At 41.2% G+C, this 22868-nt stretch overlaps 1 protein-coding gene across 3 annotated transcripts in view; it reads left to right on the top strand.

Annotated features, from left to right (window-relative positions):
* The first annotated feature begins 21305 nt into the window (after positions 1-21305).
* The window catches only part of fam168a (family with sequence similarity 168 member A), a 59432-nt gene continuing 57869 nt past the window's right edge, over positions 21306-22868 (top strand). Inside the window, exon 1 of one of the 3 annotated variants that reach the window (XM_036585020.1) lies at positions 21306-21569. The gene's annotated coding sequence lies outside the window, so the exon portion shown is untranslated. The remainder of the gene's footprint in view (positions 21570-22868) is intronic. The other 2 variants (XM_036585021.1, XM_036585023.1) reach the window with 2 other exon arrangements.

The raw sequence follows: 22868 nt of genomic DNA, 5'->3' as shown, positions 1-22868 counted from the left end.
AGCTTTTTTGACGCGACGAGCACCAGAAACTTCAAAAACAAAAACATGAGAGCCGATCCGCGTCTGTCTGAATGTGAGGAACTTTGCCAGAAGCAACATTCCTCACACGGAAGTTCAAACAGGAGACACAGAAATTTCTTTGCCCGTGTACAAAAAAAGCAACATGACTGTCTTTGGCTTGTGTTGAGTCACTTTTGGAGAGTCAGACTGGTTCAGAGAGTGTCTCTTCTCTGTGTTAAGTCTTGCACGTTATGGTGTCATCTCAATCTCGCAGTCAGAAACGTCAGAAACAGATGGCACTCTGAGTGATCCATTAGGTTTTTTTCTTTTTTTTCGGTGACAAAGCTAACGAAATAAAGCATAGATTTGCCTACCCAGCAATTAGCCAGGTACAAGAAAGCCACAGTGGCTGGGATGTGGAAATAAACTCGACTCATAACTCTTTGTAGCTGAGATAGGTTGCCAGTTCCGACAGGTAACAGATTCAGACGAATGCCGTATGTGAAATGGTGCAACCACATAAAAAAAAATAAAGTTTTACAAACGAGTGTGAAACTCTGTGTGGTTCCTGATTGAGAGTTTTTCACTTTTGGGGTGGTTGGGAGCAGATTTGAGCATCTGGTTACACATATGGGTGTTTTTTTACTTGATTTTGACAAGGGTTGGGGTCTTAAACATGAAACATTACATAAAGTTCCTTTATGAATTGTGAAATACCCTTCCTGGTCACTTTATCAGAAACCCCTCTCTTGTAGCTCCACGTTGCTGATATACAGTTGGGGTGCTGGTCCAGTGAGTGGAAGAACAAGGTAAGTGTTTCTACTAAAGTGGCCAGTGAGTGGAAGTACAAGGTAAGTGTTTCTAATAAAGTGGCCAGTGAGTGGAAATACAAGGCAGGTGTTTCTAATAAAGTGCCCAGTGAGTGGAAGCACAAGATAGGTGTTTCTAATAAAGTGGCCAGTGAGTGGAAGTACAAAGTAGGTGTTTCTAATAAAGTGGCCAGTGAGTGGAAATACAAGGCAGGTGTTTCTAATAAAGTGGCCAGTGAATGGAAGCGCAGTGTAAGGGTTTCTAATAAAGTGGCCAGTGAGTGGAAGTACAAAGTAGGTGTTTCTAATAAAGTGGCCAGTGAGTGGAAATACAAGGCAGGTGTTTCTAATAAAGTGGCCAGTGAGTGGAAATACAAGGCAGGTGTTTCTAATAAAGTGGCCAGTGAGTGGAAGTACAAAGTAGGTGTATCTAATAAAGTGGCCAGTGAATGGAACTACAAGGCAGGTGTTTCTAATAAAGTGGCCAGTGAGTGGAAATACAAGGCAGGTGTTTCTAATAAAGTGGCCAGTGAGTGGAAATACAAGGCAGGTGTTTCTAATAAAGTGGCCAGTGAGTGTAAACACAAGGCAGGTGTTTCTAATAAAGTGGCCAGTGAGTGGAAACGAGGTACATTTCACATATAGCTCTTTTTAAATGAACTAATCTGAGTTCTGGTAAAGTGAACCTGAAAGGGAACCAACTGCAAATGACCATTTGTTCTTTTTGTGCTCACAGTGTAAGGCAACTATAAAGGGGGTTTTCTTTCTGGTCCTCTGAGATCTCAGACCACAACTCCATTAGAACTCAGACCCCTTTCACACCACTCAAGGTGTGCACAGTGCTCACAAAGTGGGCAGCATTCTCTGATAAATCTAACCCATCCTGTGGCCAGAGGAACTACCAGACCCTACTGCTGCTCTCCTACTGGCCATGCTGAAATGACTGTCCTGAAGTGCATCGCACAGTATTGGAAAAATGACCCTGCGTGTCTGCCGCGGTGGGCTCCGTTTTCAGCTGCGCTCCTCACTGAGCTCCACCCAGCGAAAATCTGTGTCTGCAATGAAATGGTGTGTTTGAAAGAGCAGCGGTGAATTTTCATTCATTCATCATTCAGTGTGAAAGCAGCTTAAAACTCTGCATTGCGTGCGTGACTAGAATCAGCCTTTAACAGGGTAAAATCATCTCGCATCTTGGTATGTTGGTATGTTTTTACCTGCTGAAGTGCTGGAAGACTGTGGCTGTGTGTACAGTGAGCCTCGAGGTCTTCACCATAAAGCAAAGCTAAAGCGGACTGGGGCTGTTTTGTTTGCATGACTCACAAATCAATCGAACTACAAAACAAACCACAAATGAACTAAACTGAGACCACCTTGAGAGGTGGTCTCAGTTCGGTTCGTTTTTGGGGTCGTTTAGAGGGGTCCGAGTTTGTTTGGTGTGTATGCACAGAAAACCATGACTCTGTTTCAGTCCATTTCAGACACTGAAACAGCCTAAGTGTGAAAACGCCCTTAGAGACTGTGGGTCATCTATTGATGCCTCGTTTGTGTTAGCCATTGTAGTCCTGTGGTCAGTAAGGAGATCTACCTTACTGCAGAGTGTAGTCCCAACCACAATCCGCCACACCTGCTCCAGCTAACTGTCCTCTTCAGAAGGCCCAGATTGGGTGGATCAGATGGATCCAGATGGAGCCAACCAAAAGGATGGTTGGTGATCACTGCTCCAGTCCTGCATCAGTGGTCAGTTTCTGACCACAGAGCCGCTTTGGCTGCATATTTTTTGGTGGCTACAACAGTCAAAGTTTGACACTGGATATTTTACTATGTAATAAGGTAATAAAGTGGCCAGGGAGTGGAAATGCAGGGTAGGTGTTTCCAATAAAGCGGCCAGTGAGAGGAAGTGCAAGGTAGGTGTTTCCAATAAAGTGGCTATTGAGTGGAAGTAACAAGGTAGGTGTTTCTAATAAACTGGCCAGCAAGTGGAGGTACAAGGTAGGTGTTTCTAATAAAGTGGTCCCTGCTGGCGGTACAAAGAAGGGGGTTCAAAGTGGCTTATGAGTCTATTTTAAACTACACACTTCGTCTCGTACAGTTTACTCTTCAACAAGGCGATAAAATATACCTTATTGAGATTCTTCTGGTGGACTGGTCAGATTACAGATGTCTCTCATGTTCTACAGTGTGAAGAGGTTAACATTATAGCAGAATCTCTGAGAGAAACAAAAAACGTGATTTGTTCAAAGCTAAAGTTCATTGATTTCTAGCTTTCATACTACATATCTATTGATCGTGCTTATGTATAATAAGAAGCGCGGCCTGTTTTGAGGTTTTAGCCGTAGGCGTGAGTAGCTTTCCTGAGCCGTTTTGAATTCCTCCATCACATTAATCAAACAATTTGATGCATTTCTCTCTGCTTTGATGTCCATCAAATAAAAGAATACAACAGGTCCGGAGGTCTGAGTGCCAGCTCCGCAGATAAGCTCCGAAACAGGAAGACACAAAAGGTCAAAATGGAGATTATTAGAAGTCGTTTCATACCTCGTTACCTCCGGTTCGTAAGTGCAGCGGGTTTGCTCTTCAGTAACCCTCAGTAACGAGCTGGATTTTAATTGCTTGCTGTTTCTGCACATCTGCTTTGAATACGAGGATAATTGGTGGTGTGATGTTGTAATTAGCAAAGTAAAAGAAGTGCTTGTGTTTGAAAAACTGCTCACAAAACAGATAAACATTACCTGCACAGTGCAACAACAGCAATACAGTTTATCCCTAAACAAACAGAAGCAGAATTAATATTGAATTGCTGAAAATATGAAATGTACTTCAGTTCATGTTTATAGATAACAAGGAGTCATACAGTGTCAGAAACCACATAACACTGTTGTCGGAAGCACTGCAGTAACACTGACGAGGTGGTGGTGTGTTAGTGTGTGTTGCGATGGTGCGAGTGGATCAGACACAGCAGTGCTGCTGGAGTTTTTAAACACTGTGTCCACTCACTGTCCACTCTATTAGACACTCCTACCTTGTCAGTCCACCTTGTAGATGTAAAGTCAGAGACGATAGCTCATCTGCTGCTGCACAGTTTGCGTTGGTCATCCTCTAGTCTTTCATTAGTGGTCACAGGACGCTGCCCACAGGACGCTGTTGGAGGTTTTTGGTTCTCAGTCCAGCAGTGACACTGAGGTGTTTAAAAACTCCAGCAGCACTGCTGTGTCTGATCCACTCAGACCAGCGCAACACACACTAACACACCACCACCACGTCAGTGTCACTGCAGTGCTGAGAATGATCCACCACCCAAATAGTACCTGCTCTGTGAGGGTCCATGGGGGTCCTGACCACTGAAGAACAGGGTAAAAGGGGGCTAACAAAGTATCAGAGAAACAGATGGACTACAGTCTGTAACTGTAGAACTACAAAGTGCTCCTGTATGGACAGTGGAGCTGATAAAATGGACAATAGGTGTAGAAACACAGTGGTGGTTTTAATTCCATGGGGTCACATGCTTCTTCACCAAAGAGACTCAAAATCCTTTTTCTTCTTCTTGGAACGGAGGCTATCAACTTCTTTCGGAGAATAGCACCAGTGCTGCTTGATCTCGTCTTGAATTTCCCAGAAAGCCGGAAAATAATCACTTAAATGTTGCCCGGTTTGGTAAACGAGGCTCCTCTGAATCACTCTAAGAAGGTTACACATCCATTGTACTGGTTAACTATCCAACATGCTTTCATTTCTCTTCCTCAGAATAGAGTAACTGCGGTTGAAGGACTTCCTCTCGCTGGAATTAGAGTCTGTTCTTCAGAGTGTGAGGCTCAAAAGGAGCCCAAGTCCTTCTCTTTTCTCTTTTTCTAAAGCTAAAGAGAGAGACAGAAAGAAGCAGGAGACTTTTGGGTAAAAGCTGGAACGTTAGTAAGGACAAAAAGAGAGTGAGGGGAGGGAACGGGCGAAAGCTCAAAAGAAGGAGTGAAAGGGATGAATGAAAATTGTGCAGAAGCTGGAGGAAGTGAAGGACATGGATGAATTGAAGAGCCTATAATGGAAATCTAAAAATCAGAATCAGGACTGTATGAAGGGCTCGCTGCAAAACGCATTGTAGTCCACTTTGACAAAAAATGTCATCCTACAATATACATTGCTGGGAAGGAGCTTCACACCTACCAGAAATATCAGGGTTGGAGAAATAAACGTGTGTCTTCCAATAAAAGTCAGCTGTTTTTCTTTTTAAAAACTTTTATCCAAAATTGTTACAAATGGATATGCAGCATTGTGAAATGGAACTCATAACACCCTGGAAACTGATCATTGAGGTTTGCTTAACACCTTGAGAAATAGACGATGAGTTCCCCTTACCACTGCAGCTTGGTGAGTAGCTTATGTTACACCATGTCTCTTTGCTAGTTGTGGTGTTTATGGCAATATTGTGAAACAAAGCATGTTCCGTTATGTCATTATGCTAATTATACAACAGTTAGTTTTGGCCGCTCAAGCTGATTGGTTGAGAAGCGTTCTAACTGTGCTGATATTTCTCCGTAACATTACAGGTTTTTCACACTGTATCACTCCGCTGAGACGCCGTTGCTAAGCAACGACTTTGATAGGAGACGCACAAGCTATTTGACCGTTTTTACTTCTTACTTTGCCACAAACAGAAAATGGACACTTTTAAGATCACATTTGACCGACAGCCGATTTGGTCAGACTCTGAAGATGATACCACACTAAATTCCCAAACTGTCAGTTGGTCTGTGTGGAGCTGGAGAACGAACTGCCGGCTGTGCAGCGAGTGGGCGGAGCTCGTTACTCTGACGTAGCAACGAGCTGCTTGTTAAGGAACTATAATTTGGTGAAGAAACTGCAAACATTAAAACATATTAAACGCCGTGTTCACGGCCCAGTTTATTAATTTATTACTTTATTTATTTAACTGTTGTATTAAAGCAATAGAACACTCGAGGAGTGTGTTATCGCCAATAACATCACGGCTGTGATGATCTACGGCGACCAAATCACAGCCGTGATGTTATTTCGCAATAACACACTCCCTCTCGGGTTCTACTGCTTAAATATAGCATGTTCTATTATTTTGTAGATAGTATCGTAGTTGTAGCAGCAAACATTAACGTCAAAGCATCTAAAGTTAAGTAAGCGTTACAAGACAGCAGGGAGGCGGACCTGAGTGCAGAGAGGAAAACCCGTGAGAAAGAGTCTTAAATGAATTTATTGAGGTGATGGAGTGTGAATTGGGTGATTGTGCACCTCAGTGATTGGGAATTTAAAAAAAAGGGCAGCAAAGGGCAAACAAGGGGGACGCTGAAAGCAGCATGCTCAAACAAGGGCTGAGATAGAAAAGTGAAATAAAAGATAGTCAGAAAACAAAATAAACACTTCCTCTGTGATTATGAGAGGAAGGTCGACTTTTTTTGCCTGTTTGTATGGCTTGGAGCCGTTTCTTGTTCAAGCTTTCTTTTTTGGCTTTTAAGAAGCTTAGGGGCATTTTCTCTCTTTTGTTTTTCCAGCCCTCTTTTCTTTTCTTTTTCTTTTGTTGAAATACCCACCTGGGCTGAGTACCATACCGGTCACCCCTCTACAAAGGTGTGACAAAGGGCTGCTGTTTGCCATGGCCTTAAGTAGACGAGTCCACAGGTGTGCCAGGTTGGGCCTAATCAGCCTGAGGGCTTCTGGGAATTGGAGTTCCCTGAACTTGTGGTGCATCACAGCCATCGCCCTCTGCTAGCGGGGCCCTTACAGTAAGCATATAGAGTTAAGACAAATAAGGGTCAAATACAACTGGTTTGTAAGTTGCTATGATTTTCTGGTGGTGTCCAATAGACAGTAATGGTATTCTGTGTTTTCCTAATGGGATCTAAAGGTGTCTCCAGTGGTAAACACTAAGTCAATTCCCCATTGGAAAGCATCAAGTTTTAATCTCACTGGTTCTACTGGTCTTTTTTTCTACAGATATGTGACTTAATTATCAATAACCAATATGAAATTTGAAAAAAAAATTAATAAGTTCACAATGTGAATGAAGTGAAACATGGCCTCACTATCCTCATGTTCACTATAGTGCTCCAATGTAGGGAATAGTGATTAGGGGGTCATTTCTGTTCTCTATGATAGTGTTATATCTGCTCACTATAATAGTGCTCTATAGTGCTCCAGTGTAGGGAATAGTGATCAGGGGACCATTTCTGTTCTCTATGATAGTGTTCTATCTGCTCACTATAATAGTGCTCTATAGTGCTCCAGTGTAGGGAATAGTGATCAGGGGACCATTTCTGTTCCCTATAGAAGTGCACTATATAGTGCTGCAGTGTAGGGAATAGTGATTAGGGGACCATTTCTGTTCCCTATAGAAGTGCACTATATAGTGCTGCAGTGTAGGGAATAGTGATTAGGGGACCATTTCTGTTCTCTATAATAGTGTTCTATATAGCGCTGCAGTGTAGGTAATAGTGATTAGGGGGCCATTTTGGTTCTCTATGATAGTGTACTATCTGCTCACTATAATAGTGCTCTATAGTGCTCCAGTGTAGGGAATAGTGATTAGGGGACTATTTCTGTTCTCTATAATAGTGCTCTATAGTGCTCCAGTGTAGGGAATAGTGATTAGGGGACTATTTCTGTTCTCCATGATAGTGCTCTATAGTGCTCCAGTGTAGGGTATAGTGATTAGGGGGCCATTTTGAACACAGCCCCAAAGACGGAGGGGTGAACAGTACCTATGATCTGACTGACAGAGGAGAGAACACGGTGATACAAACACAAAGACGGAGATCAGACCCTGAGCGGAGGCCGAGGAGAGGCCAAACGCGGGAATGAAAGGAGAGCAGACAGAGGAAGGGAAGTTGGAAGTGCCTGAGCGGAGCCCTGCCTGTTTCAGCCCCACTGCTGTGAATACAAATGAAAACAGTGGGAAAGCTCTGGGGACTACAACTCCACCGCACCGCGCTTCAAAGTCACATCAAACCGCGCTCAAACACTTCCGCTGTGCATTTGTTCCACTGTGTGCTTTCCCCAAAACAGAGAGATGTCAGAGAAAACTTAAAAATCAGGGAAACAAATCAGGAAAAAGGTTTATGTAATGATAATTTTGTTATTCAGTTCCATTCAGCTTATTTCAGTAACATAATGAGATAAAAGAGACCTGAAACTCTGACTCACCTCAGATAAACAAACTGACAAGGACTGAAAAACCTGCAGACACACACTTTAGTGTTTTCTACTGTTACTTTATTATTAGTTTATCTTCAAGTGCTTCATGTTTGGCTGTGTTGTGGTTTTAGAGCTCTTTGACAAAGAAGGTGAAAAGTGTTTCTCTCTTTTATGTTTCTCTTAATTGCTATTTTTACTTTTCTGATAATTTGAGTCATTTTTGATTAAAACATAGACATTTTATGTTTTTAAATGTGATACTTCTCGTTATTTCAGTGATTTTGTGCCTGTGCTGTTTTCCGGTGTCGACCAGAGGAGGATGGGTTCCCCTTTTTGAGTCTTGGTTCCTCTCGAGGTTTCTTCCTCTTGCTGTTAGGGAGTTTTTACTTGCCACTGTCGCCATGGCTTGGTCACTGGGGACGTGGACCCGGATTCTCTGTAAAGCTGCTTTGTGACAACTGTTATTAACTGTTGTAAAAGGCGCTATATAAGTAAATTTGACTTGACTTGATGCTCTGGCTGTAACTCAGCATTGAACTGAAACTGAATGAGAGAGAGAGAGCAAGAGAGAGAGAGAGAGAGCTGAGAGGATGAACAAAAAGCAGAGGGGGAGAGAAAGTAAAAAGAGAGAGAGAGAGAGAAAGAGAGAGAGAGAGAGAGAGAGAGAGAGAGAGAGAGAGAGAGAGAGAGAGAGAGAGAGCAAATAAGCTGAGAGAGAATGAGAAAAAAGAAAGAGAGAAAGAACTGAGAAACAGACTGAGGGACAAAATGAGAAAGAAAGAGTAAGAGACAGAAGGAAGAGATGAAAAAAGAAAAAGCAGAGGGGAGAGACAGAGATGACAAGGAAGAGAGAGAGAGCAGAGAAGAAAAGAGAGAGAGAGAGAGACAGAAAGAGGAAAAGAGAAAGTGAGAGAGAAAGTGATAGCAAAACAAGCTAAGAGAGAGAAAGAGGAAAAAGAGACAGAGTAAAAAAGAAATAGAGAAGGGAGAGAGAAGATAAAGGAGAGCAGAGAGAGGAAAGTAAAAAGACAGAGAGAACGAAAGCGAAACAAGCAGAAAGAGAGAAAGAAAAAAAAATTGAGAGAAAAGAAAGAGAAAGACAGAAGAGCTGAAAACAAAGAAAGGAAAAGAGGGAAAAAAGAAAAAGTGTAGAGGAGAGAGAGAAAACAAAGGAAGAGGGAGAGCAGAGAAGAAAAGAGAGACAGAGAGAGAGAAAGTCATGCAAAACAAGCTAAGGGACAGAAAGAGGGAAAAGAGACAGAGTAAAAAAAGAAACAGAAGAGAGAGAGAGAGAGAGAGAAATAGAGAGAGAGAGAGAGAGATAAGAGAGGGAGAGAGAGGGAGAGAGAGAGAGAGAAATAGAGAGGGGGGAGAGAGAGAGAGAGATAGAGAGGGAGAGAGAGAGAGAGAGAGAGATAAGAGAGGGAGAGAGAGGGAGAGAGAGAGAGAGAGAAATAGAGAGAGGGAGAGAAAGAGAGAGAGAGAGCTATGGTTTCATTACTGCGCTGGTAGGATCTCCAGTGTTGGAGATAATAAGTTCTAATGGTGAGACAGAAGCACCTTCAGACGTCCAATCAGAAGAGCGGTCGGCTTCATGGCCTCACGCTGTGTCCCTGCATACCAATCAGGCTGCGGTTGGGGTTCAAGCTGTTTTGGCTCTAATGAAGAGAGGGTAACCCCCTACCCACCCCCCCCACCCCTCTCTTTCTCTTTCTCTTTCTCTCTCTCTCTCTCTCTCTATGTTTCGCACTCACTCAGCAGATTCAGCTGCTGTGAGACCTCTCGGCCTCCAGGGGTCACTGTGGACATCTAATGAGCAATTAGAAGCAGCAGGAGAGACAGGACAGCGTTTCTAATGATTGATCTGCCTTTATTTTGTGTTTTAAAGATTGACTCTTAGTCATCAAAGCCTCAGAAGTAAAGCAGTGTGAGCATTTTGACCAAAGGCTAAAGTTTAGCTGCAGTGGTCCAGCTCAGAGAAAACATTCTCTGGTCACCTCGTCTATTTTTAACAGGTATCCGCTTTAATTACCACCACTACACTGGCCACTTTATCAGAAACCCCATCTTGTAGCTCCTCCTTGCTGGTGTACAGTTAGAGACTGTAGCTCATCTGCTGATGTGCAGCGTAGGAGCCAAATTAGGCTTATGTGTGATTTTGTCTTTGTAAATATTTGAGTACCATCTTGGGAACACTAGGGGGCGAGCTGCACCACAGGACAAGTCAGGTACTTATAGTCACAGGATGGGCAGGTGGGGTGGCGGGAACATACGGTTCTTACTGCAGCAGGACTGTAATTCGAGTTTATCAAGTAAAGTTATCTCAAATATAGTCAAAGAATCCAATATTTCTCCTGTTGAGATTGTTTTAAGCTTAATTTAAGATTATTTACCTTATTTCTAGACATTTTTTACTTGTTTTGAGTTATTTTATTAAGTATAATGATCTCACTACAACTGGTAGATAATTGTGCTTGTTTTAAGAAATTAGCTTGAAACCAGCAAAATTATCTGCCAGTATAGCGAGATCATTATACTTAATAAAATTACTTAGGGCATATTTTGGTTTTTCCATCTGAATTTACATGACCAACTCATTTATTCAGTAACTGCATGAAATAAATGCACATTTTTATTTTATTTATTTATTTTTTTTTGTAAAAGTTCCCCTCAAATTAACAGAACATGTGTTTTATGATCTACACATATTGCTATAAGCTTACAATTTCCTGCTGAAAGCCAAAAATCTTTGATGCTCTTTGTATTATTTTATAAAAATAATGTTTACAGAGCAGATCACTGAAGAGACGCCATCTGTTTATAGTTTATAGCCCAGATTTGTGGAAAAATGGGTCGACTTTCAGCTTCTTTTATTATAAGGGTTTAAAATTACATCACCCATCTATTTGACTGGAAAACAGACAGTTACAGCTCTCATACGACCCCCACCTTTAGAATGTAGCTTATGAAATATGAAAGTTATGAAGAATATGACGAAGTGCGTTTTGGAACCACCGGTGGTCTCAAGGAGTTGAAGAGGTTAAAATGGGTAAAAATGTCTAGAAATAAGCTAAATAATCTTATAATAAGTGCACAACCATCTCAAAATGGGAAATATTAGATATATTGACACTTGTATATATATTCACTTGACAAGATGGCAATTCTTTTGCAGTGTAGAGGCATTAAACTCTGACATCTGGTTCCATTCACCATCACTGTGAACGTTGCTGTGGAATTGGCACATTTTAAATCAAACCTGTCATGAATGACTTTGTTTACATCTTAACCATTTAACTCTGCAGAAATTTTGAAAAATTTGGAGGAATTCTCCTTTAAGAGCGGAAGCGAGCTCGGTTAGCGTCACATCTGACCGTCGAGTCAACTCCGGCAACGAACACATACGGCCACCTTTTGACAAGACGCTCTCTAACATGTTTTCTTGTCTCCTTGATGGCTGTCTTGTGTCGTCCTTGTACTTGCCTGACACATTTCAAGTTGGTATGGAACCGTCTGTTGCTCTCTCTCTCTCTCTCTCTCTCTCTCTCTCTCTCTCTCTCTCTCTCTCTCTCTCTCTCATGTTTGAACTTGCTGGGGTTTCAGTGTCTGGCAAATCGTGGCCTCCTTGGACTTCTTGTAGGACTTTTAAAAGTCAGCGTGCGACGGCGACGTCTCCTGGGGCCTCGAACATCAATAATAACCCCACAGAATCTCCCTCAAAGTCCCATCACTATCTCCATAGGACCTGAGGGAAAAGAGAAGAAGACAAACACAAAGAGAAACTCAAGCCTTGTTTTTCTTTTCTCTTACTCTCTGTCTCCATATACAAGTACAAACATAAAAGTGATCAAAGTGTCTGGATTGTCAAAAGCGAGGGACCAGACGGACGTGGAGAGAAGGGCTGATGAGCTGATGGACGGCGTCTCCGTTCTCATCCACATGGGTCAGGAGTAATTATTAGGGCTGGCGACTGTACTGATAACCAATTCATCTGTCAATCAGTGCTTTTGACTGAGTTTCTGAAATAAAACAGTTTGCTGTGGAATGTAAACACAGTTAAAGAGCTCATATCCTACATCGGGGTGCACAGCTCCGGTCCTGGAGGGCCGGTGTCCGGCACAGTTTGGAGGGTTCCCTGCTCAAACACACCCACTTAACCTGGCAATTAACAGTTGACTTAGGTGTGTTTGAACAGGTAAATCACCAAACTGTGCTGGACAGTTGTGCACCCCTGTCCTACATTCTTCTAGGCTGCTGGAACCATGGGGGTGAGCGGTCATTTGACCCACCACTTTTTAAAGTACTGGGTTGACGACACACCACTTTATGACTGAGTTTGGGACGATTACATCAAAATAAAAACCTCCGCTTTCCCTAAACTCTGAGCGCTGACCGGCAGGAAAACTCAGAGTAAAACTCAGCAGCAAAACCAGAGCCTCCCTTTCAGCTGAGGGGCGGGACATTTCTTAAAGAGTAAGGCCTTCATGAGTTGGTGTTCAGTGAGAGGAGCTGCAGCTCACTAATGAAAATAGTGAAAATGTTTTTATTGCAGTAAAGCTAAAGGGTCATTCTCCATTTGGAGGGGAAACTGTGTCACAAAGGTTGCAGGGCTTAAAATATTAGACACAGCTCCAAAAGTCAGGGTGTACATTTACACAGTGGACTTTTCTCTTATTATTTCTCTGATTTTTCTTTTTTATCCTGTTTCGTAGTCGCTCTGCATCTGTAAAACAGCTCGTCACAAAATTTTCACCATTTGAGAAACCACTTTTAATATAAAACAATATTTTTAAGAGGTTTAACTTTGGAATTTGTATAAAACAAATTCTCGTTTACTTTTTATATCATTAACGTTACACTACATTTAAAATAGCCTCCTCCCAATGACAGCTGGGTTAGGCTCCAGCACCCCACCGTGACCCAGAAGGATAAGCGGTTTAGATGATGTATGTATGTATGTACATTTAAAATATTTTATTTTAAAAATTCATTTTTTTGTCACAGATTTTGGTCACTGATGTTATCAGGACTCTTATTTTTCAGCTCTATTAAACTGCCTCTTTGGGTCGAGGCTCACCAGAGAGGCAGCATCTCAAGGCATGAGAACGCGAGTCACACTCGCTGACTATATTTCATTAATTTATTAATAATTTTGTTTATCAGGCAGCACAAAACTTCTTATGTCACCACTGTTCTGTGCTTTAATGGCTGGGTAATCAAAATTTTGTCAAAATAATGCCAAATATCGTTTTTATTACTGATTTAAATTGTTGCACAAGGTCAGCTGAGGGCCAATTTGCGAACTTGTGATTTCATTGATGGAGTCCGTTTGCGTTTGGATAAGGTTTGTGTGTAGTTTCATTGAGGAGTCACTGCTGCCCAGTTTATTGTGCCCCACCAGGCTTTCTGTGCCAGAGACGCCACTGGGTCCACATATAGCGTTTGTGAGGTTTAATGTACCAAAAATGTCTCAATTCACTTTTCCAACCTCTTTTTAGGCCTTAGAATTAAACAGGCTGTTTCTGTGACTGTGCCTTTAAGACCTTCATCACGGGCGAAGCTGAAATATTGTTGGCTGAATAGAAAGATATATGTAAATGTGCTGTTTTTTCAATGACATCACAAAAATAATAATTTCCAAACAGGCTGTTTTTGCAGCTTAGTTTTCATATATGAACTGTACGAACTGGAGCGTCAATGTTTTGAAACTTTTACAATGTTTACATCCCATACCAATTCTTTTAGCACAAATAAGTAATGTTTCAATATTGAATTGATTTAGAAGAAAAAGGTTGTAGACATCAGGCAGCATATTCACAACCTTTTCATGTCATGACTTCCTCTTAGGGAACTTTTAGAAACTTTTCTAACTATTTAATAATGCCGAAATTTAAAAACAGGGGTGGAATCCCCCTTGAAGTACATGCAACTGAGTAAATGAAAGTGGTTACCAGCCACAGACGCCAAAGCTGACATGAGCAATCTTCTCCAGGTGCGCGCCGCCGAAATCATGCCTGACTGTCCTCGTCTCCGTCTCTGTTCTCTCACCTGAGAACGTGAGCTCTGCCGAGCGTCCCGCGCGTAATTTAGATCAGACAGGAGCGGTTGTGGCACCTTGTCGAGTCGGATTCCTTCACAGATCATTACACGCACTCGCAAGGAACGCTCTGTCACCGTGAGCGCCAGCCAAAACTCATAAATGTGTGATAGATGAAGGCGAGGTGAGGTCGGTGTTGCTTTTATGCTTGCATGCCACAGCAGAAGCTATTAGGATCAGGATCGATGCAGATGCTGTGCAGACAGCTGCTGAAGTACATTATTGATTAAACAGTGACACCGACTCATGTAAGGAGCCGTAATTTGATAGACGCTCAAGATCAAACATGAGAAAGAGAAAGACAGACGTTTCAGAAGCTCTCAAAGGCTCCTGAAGGCTGTAGCTGTAGCATGCAAGCTAACTGTCTCTTTGGGATGATTTTAGCAGCGTTATAACAGTTGTTAGGCTAATAATGATGCATTAAATTTTCCTTTATCATCCTTTATGTGGCTGTTTGTGACTTTTCAGAAAGAAATTTCATTTTATTGTTGATTTCAGTGTCGAATCGTGCCTCTACTTCATCCCTCGCTTCTGGCCAAGGTGGAGCAACGTTTCCCTCTAGTGGTGCATCACTGTGACAGCAGAGGGAGCATTTTCCATGTTGGTCCAGGATGCTGTGAAGTCTGCTGTCCCAGCTGTAGGCCTTGAAGACAACAACTGACACCATCATGCTTTCAAATTACAGGGGAATTCCACCGATTTCTCAAAGTTCCTGCATATTTAAATCATGTGTAAACAGAGTTATTCAGAGTGGTTTGGTGTGAAACGCTCCATTCTAGAGAAACTTACAGAGTCAGGATTGTTTACAGTGGTTGTGATAGGAACAAGATGTCCACCTCTAAAAGCTCCCTCACAGAAAGTTACTACATGAAATGGTTATGAAGTCACTGCCTGATGTCTGAGACACTGTTTTACGGTAGTTTTGCACTGAAGCCATCATAAAAAAATGATCTGTTTAGATTTATCACTACTTTCCCAACATCAACAAACTCAAAATACATGTGTATGTTCACTGGTGATTTTGAATAGCAAATAAAATGACTATATTTGTGTTGTATTCGTACTTGGTCCTATCACCACTGCAGTAAAGAAATCTGAATCTCTACAATCAACTGTTTCACACCAAATCACTCTGTTTACATCTCAACCACTGAATTATTAAGAATTCTTTTCCCTTTTAAGTTATTCTTCATGATCACTGATATTAGAGCACCTTTGTGGTTCATATACACTTTCTACAAAGTGCTATACCTGAAAAATACGCTGTCCTTCCCTCTCCATCCATACACTGAAGTTCTGTATACGATCACTGTCGGACCAATAGAAGCGCTCCAAAATAAAACTGGGAAAAAAAACTCTTGTTCCATTAACTTCCATTCAACGTTACCTGTTTTTTCCATCTGATCACCATATTAAAATCATCAAAGCTGTGAGGCCTTTGGTCAACCAAAGAGGGTGCTGCTCATTACCAGGCATAATGTTATGATTATTATTATTATTATTATTATTATTATTATTATTATTATTGAGGATATGTGCCCTTTAACAAGCTGGTGGCAGTTAGTCTGAAAAGCCAAAAGGGAAGGTGAGGAATATGACGAATGTATGTATGTATGTATGTATGTATGTATGGATGGATAGATAGATAGATAGATAGATAGATAGATAGATAGATAGATAGATAGATAGATAGAACTTTATTAAGGGGAAATTGCACAGAAACATAGCCGCAAACGGCAATCATAGGGGTCCAAGCACCATGAGGACAATGAGGGCCTCTGGTCATAGAAGGCAGCAGATGGTTTGATTTTTAAGAAGGACCCTTTTCTTATTATTAGAATTACTAGGTGATATGTTCACTACACTTTATAGGTAATAATGTGGTATAGTATGCTGTTTCAGACACATGTTGACATTTAAATTATAAGTCTGACTTTGTGAAATACATGGCTGAGGTCAGCTCGACGCACACAGCTGGACCTGCACTGCAAAAAACAAAGTCTTAGCAAGTGAAACAATCTCATTTCAGTGTGACAAATCTCACCAAGCACTGTGAGTGTAGGATTATTTTATTTATTTTAAGAACAATTAACTTTCATCACTCTCAGTTTTTGACTTTATGGCACAAAACAAGCACAAAGAGTCCCTGATCAAGTTTTTGTGATTATTGTGTCAATAGTGATGATGTTTAAGGGTCCATATCCTACATGTTTCCTTTGAGGTCCGCATTTCTGTGGTTGTGTGTACCAAAAACAGTCATATATCTAAACTGATGTAGGCTCGAATAGGCAGATATCTGTGACTTCATTCAGCAAATGAGCTGCTCAGCTTGCCAACCATTCAGCACTCTGTAGCAGGAATGCTAATCAATAAAAAATCTATCTGTCTGTCTGTCTGTCTGTCTGTGTACAGTGCCCTTCACAAATATCGGCACCCCAGGTAAAAATGAGCAAAATGGGCTGTTAAAAACATTTAAAAAGCTCTCAGAGCTGAGACACTCCTTGTAACTTCAACATGAGTGGGCGGGGCTACACTGCAGCAGGCTGAATGTCTTTTTTGCAGTGTGGATATATGTAAATGAGTCGTCTTCTGTGACATCACAGAAAATTCAATTAATTCAAAAAGGGACTGTTTTTTTGCACTTTCCATGTATGTAGACTGTATGAACTGAGGAGTGAGCAACCCAAATGTTAAGAAGAGCCATTTTGTCCTTTCAACAAAAATCAAACCACCTTAAGAGTCATTTAAGACATTTAAGATCCATTTTACCATCTTGGCTGTAAATATTTCTCAGTAAATGCTAATGAACTAGTATAGGATAGAAATATAATATAAACAAAAACGCAGACTCACTTTGCTCTGCTTTAAGCTTTAGCTCAGCTATAGATGCATTTCTCACATCTCCAGCAGGAAACTTTTCCAAAAGTAGAAACAGTTTCTTGTAAAATGTCTCTCAATGTTTGACTTTTTACGAGGCTGAAGTCGCTGCTCATTCTCCAGCTTCTTGTTCTAATTTTCCCGTTCCACCTTAGTTCATCTTAAATTCGATCAAGAAGCTGGCGAATGAGAAACTGACTTCAGCTTCATGACTTCTTAGTGTTTGACAGTTTCCCATTGCAGATTAAACATATCAGGAAACCAGCTGGAGTGATTATCACATTTTTACTATGGTATTTTATTATGGTTTTCTGTGATTTGGGCCCTTTAAATCAGGGATTGATCACTTATTTTGTTTTCTATCCTTAAGGATTTTAAACAGTATTTGATGTTATTTGAACACTTCAAAAAATTTACAAAATTGAGAAAAAATATGTTGAAAATTAAATGTAAATGCTTATGAGAAGCAAAAATCTTCCAAAATGATAATCAATATTAACTTAATAATATCTAGATCATCACATTACATCAGATTTAGTGAGAGAAAGAGACTTATACTGAGTCCCTGTATCTGATTTTCAGAGTCTTTGATGCTTATATCATGTTTAAAATGTACGCAAAAAAGTTTAAAAAAGCAAAATGTTAAAAACCAGTCATATGCAAAAGTCATGTTTTGTTGATTTTCTAAGTGAAAATAAGTGAACACATCTTCTACAGAGACACACTCAAATATGATATTTTTTCTGCACATTTTAGTGAACACTTTCTATTTATTTGGAGTTAAACATATAACCTTTGCACAGGCCACATTTTATGTTTTATTGTTTTTTTATTCCCACAATATGTCAAATTCTAAAAATGTACAGTAATTGTGTATTAAAATGTACAGAGGTTCTCTGTAGAGGATGTGTTACCTTATTTACACTTAGAAAATCAACAAAAGATGGATTTTGACCGACCCAAACTATTGCAAACAAATGTATATTTATATATTTTCGTATTTATGATGATGATCTCATTTTCATGATTTTTTTTTGTTTTGGTTTTTCCGAATGTCTTTTTTGCAGTGTGGATTCATAAAGACCCTTAACCTCTTTAACTCAAGATTTATGAATCAATATTATTCAGTATTATTCAATAACTACTATGAACAAGCATTAAGGAGAATTCCACCATTTTTCAAAACGTCTCCATAATTCAGTGTTTGAGATGTAAACAGAGTCATTCAGAGTGGTTTGGTGTGAAATGGTTGATTGTAGAGACTCTTGTAGAGACTCTTTACGGTGGTGGTGATGGGAACCAGGGGTCGCCATGACTACAACACACATGTAGCCATTTTATTTACTATCCAAAATCACCAGTGAACCTACACGAGTCTTCTGAGTTTATATGGAATGTTGATGATGGGAAAACAGTGATTAGTCTGAAAAGTTTTTTGGGAGACTATTTTGCCTCACAAGACCCTGCATGAATTTTTAAATGCAGAAAATTTAAATATAGATTTTAAAAATATACATTTTAGGCCAAAACTTTACCGCAATACTATCGTAAAACAGACATCAGGCAGTGAATTCATATCCATTTCATGTAGTAACTTTCTGTGAGGGAGCTTTTAGAGGTGGACGTTTCACACCAAACCACTCTGAATGACTCTGTTTACATCTCAACCATTTTTTTATAAAGAAATTCAGAAAAATTGATGAAATTCTCCTGCAGTGAAGTCTGCAGTGTATGTGCCGGTGTTGGCCACTAGATGGCGGTGCAGTGCTTCCGCCTCACTGAGGCTCTACCTGCTGCCTCAGGCTGAACTGTTCTCTGTGATGTAGAAAAGAAAACAGATCATCACAGACTGGTAAAGGGACAGTGCAGAACTCAGGAGGCTTCATTCAGATGTACAGCTACAGAGCCTTAAACAAACATGGTTCACTGCTCTGTTTGGACACCGGACAATGAACAACTCAAGTAAGGAGAAAATCTGCTCCAAAAAGAGCCAATTTACCTCAACATGACACTGAATTTCATTATTATTTACCTCAGAAGTGTCAGTTTTTTTTATCACCAGTGCAGCACAACCCAATAAATAAACCATGACTGTGACCGATGATGTCAATGAAATGATCATATCTGTCACTACATTTGCACAAATGCTCAGCGAGCGCAACTCATATTGAATTAGTACGAACAGACACAGTGATTTAGAAACATGACTATAAATTACATTAGATGGATAAATAGATGTACAGACAGACAGATATACAGACAGACAGATCTATCTGTCTATCTATTTTTCAGTCCATCTATCTGTGTTAACCAATCAGCACTCAGTAGCAGTAATGCTAACCAATCAGCACTCAGTAGCAGTAATGCTAACCAATCAGCACTCAGTAGCAGTAATGCTAACCAATCAGCACTCAGTATCAGTAACGCTAAACCAATCAGCACTCAGTAGCAGTAATACTAACTAATCAGCACTCAGTAGCAGTGACGCTAACTAATCAGTACTCAGTATCAGTAATGCTAACCAATCAGCATTCAGTAGCAGTAATTGCAACTCAGCTCTCAGTATCAGTAATGCTAACCAATCAGCACTCAGTAGCAGTAATACTAACCAATTAGCATTCAATAGCAGTAATGTTAACCAATCAGCACTCAGTAGCGGTAATGCTAACCAATCAGCACTCAGTAGCAGTAATGCTAACCAATCAGCACTCAGTAGCGGTAATGCTAACCAATCAGCACTCATTAGCAGTAATGCTAACCAATCAGCACTCAGTAGCAGTAATACTAACTAATCAGCACTCAGTAGCAGTGACGCTAACTAATCAGTACTCAGTATCAGTAATGCTAACCAATCAGCACTCAGTAGCAGTAATGCTAACCAATCAGTATTCAGTAGCAGTAATTGCAACTCAGCTCTCAGTATCAGTAATGCTAACCAATCAGCACTCAGTAGCAGTAATGCTAACCAATCAGCACTCAGTAGCGGTAATACTAACTAATCAGCACTCAGTAGCAGTAATGCTAACCAATCAGTACTCAGTAGCAGTAATACTAACCAATCAGCACTCAGTAGCAGCAATGCTGACCAATCAGCACTCAGTAGCAGTAATGCTAACCAATCAGGACTCAGTAGCAGTAATTGCAACTCAGCTCTCAGTATCAGTAATGCTAACCAATCAGCACTCAGTAGCAGTGACGCTACCTAATCAGTACTCAGTATCAGTAATGCTAACCAATCAGCACTCAGTAGCAGTAATGCTAACCAATCAGCACTCAGTATCAGTAATTGCAACTCAGCTCTCAGTATCAGTAATGTTAACCAATCAGCACTCAGTAGTAGTAATACTAACTAATCAGCACTCAGTAGCAGTAATGCTAACTAATCTGCACTCAGTAGCAGTAATGCTAACCAATCAGCACTCAGTAGCAGTAATGCTAACCAATCAGTACTCAGTAGCAGTAATACTAACCAATCAGCACTCAGTAGCAGTAATGCTGACCAATCAGCACTCAGTAGCAGTACTGCTAGCATCCTACTGCCCAAAGCCTGTTTTCTATAGAAAAAGAGAAAAATACATGTAATTTAAAAATTATTTATTTATTGTATTATTTATTTATTTATTTATTTATTTAGATTTATTAGTGAAATACACTCTTCTACTTTCCAAAATTAAAGGAATGTCCTAGATAAGTGGCTCAATACACCCCTATTCATTTAGGTCTCGCTCGCGTGCGCCCTCTGACGTTCAGCAGGCATATTTCTGATATAACGGGAGAAACAGGAAGTGTCCAGGTTCCTCTTCAACACGGCCAGTCGACGTCACCGCGTGGCGTCCACAACAAAAACAACAGCGGTGGCGCGGCGCGCTAGCGCTGCTGGGATTTGTAGTCCGGTGCATGTTCGAGTCCAATAAAAGTCATTATGAAGTGTGTGGTGTGATTTAAGACTATTTTAGCGTGCCGCCTTTTGTAAAAGCAATGTGTATTTGAAACTATGGGCTATAAATTAGCGTGTCTATTAATCTCCTTTTGTATTTTAAATTTTATTTAAACAATCATGTAAACATACAGCTCTAATTACATCTTAGAGGAATTAAACATACAGATTTTATCGAGCCTATTCAAATGAGAGGACAGTACACACATCCACACCTAAACAGCAAAGTAAAATACAATATATATAATATATTATTTTAATAAGGAATCATAAACAGTGCAGTATGTTGTTTTGGATGCAGCCCGTGCGCGAAAGTGCCTCTGGGAGTTGTAGTTTTTACGCCTACCGCGTCCCTCCCCCGCTCGGCTTTGATTGGATCTCCGCTCGGAGATACTTTGTTGCAGTGACATTTCCTCCCACTGTGTGTTTGCGTGCTGCCCCCCCACTTCTCTCTCACTCTCTCTCTCTCTCGTTGCACCCTCCCACCCCTTGGTATCTGCACCATCCCCCACTTCTCTCTCTCTCTGTTTCCATCCCGCCTGCAAAAAAAAGAGAAAAAGCCCCCGAGATCACTGGAGCCTGTCGAAGCCGCCGCAGCAGCAGCAGCAGCAGTTAGGCTGCCTTCAGACTCGAGCCACAAAGGAGCCGGACACATTGGACACATTCGCCTCTGAATCCAGAAATCGAGCCCCAGCTGGTGAGTCAGGCCGTGCACGGTGCTGTTTTTCCTTCCACGACCTTCCTTTCTGTTCCTAAGCCCTCCCTTTTTCCAGCTGTCCAGCTCTGGAGAGCCGAGGCTGGACTTGGCTTCCTATTCGCTAGCTTCTTGTTCGAATCTTCCCGTTCCACCTTAAATGGTGCAGCAGTTACATTCTGGCGCCTCGGGCCCAATGGAAGTGCTGCACCATTTAAGGTGGAACGGGAAAATTCGAACAAGGAGCTGACTTCTGGAGAAAGACCTCGTCGTTGGTTTGTCGGTGCTCTGCGCTCTCGTGTGCGCCCTTAAACCCCCAAACGGTGGTGGACGGTTTAAGCGTAAGGTGATTTATGAAACGGGCCTTTTTTGGCACCTCTGCATTATTTCAAATAAGCCATCAGATCCACCAGGATGCAGTGGATAGGGGCATAAAAGGTATCAGAAGGATGCACTTCTCTTTCTCTCCCTCTCCATACGTTTTTCCACTCCGTGGAACGCGGAGAGACGCTCAAAATGGTGTCTTTTTGGGTTTGGGGGGGTTTAAATGTGAGGCTGAGCTGTTCTTTGAATAAAAACGTCGTGGAATCACCAGGCCTGGGTCTGAACGCATGGGATCAGTGGATGAATGTGGCATGTAGAGTGGAGGGCCCATCCAGCCAGCCAGTGCTCTGCTCTTCTGCTGAAAGCTCAGCAGCTTTTGTTGGTGCCAGTGTGAGTGGAACTCACCACAGCTCACTGTGGAGGGACAGCATCACAGGCAGGGGTTAAGGTGGGGGATTTAGGCCTTACGGCATCTGATCTCGGTGAAATTATGGCCCTTGTTTATGTGCCAGAATGTCAGTGAGGGGACAGAAATAGCTCTTTTGTTTTCATTGATTCACTCTGCATTGCTTTGCAGCGCAGCGCTTAGAGCATCGGGCATCTAGAGCAGCAGGTGCACTGTTTGTGTGTCCTTCGGATGTGCGTGTGTGGTTTTTACATATATAATGTGGACCCTGTTCATTATACACTGCATTATGTTGCATCGCATTACATTACAGCATATTGTGGCACATATAAAACGGCAGAAATCTAGAGCAGACTGCGTTATTGGTTTGTTTTGGATGTGTTTTAAGTGTGTAAGTGTGTGTGTGTGTCTGTGTGTGTGTGTATTATGTATAATGCATATATACGTTGCATCATTTTATGGCACAGATAACTTGCTAAAATCAATATCAGGCTGAATTACTGTATTATTTATGTGTTTATTATTAGAGGATGTGCATTAGAAGTTTGTGATTTCTACATTACATTACATTA

The sequence above is a fragment of the Colossoma macropomum genome, unplaced genomic scaffold (genome assembly GCF_904425465.1).
Source record: "Colossoma macropomum unplaced genomic scaffold, Colossoma_macropomum, whole genome shotgun sequence".
Taxonomy (NCBI): domain Eukaryota; kingdom Metazoa; phylum Chordata; class Actinopteri; order Characiformes; family Serrasalmidae; genus Colossoma; species Colossoma macropomum.
The sequence above is the reverse complement of the archived record's forward strand: the minus strand, read 5'-3'. Positions and strand labels throughout refer to the sequence as shown.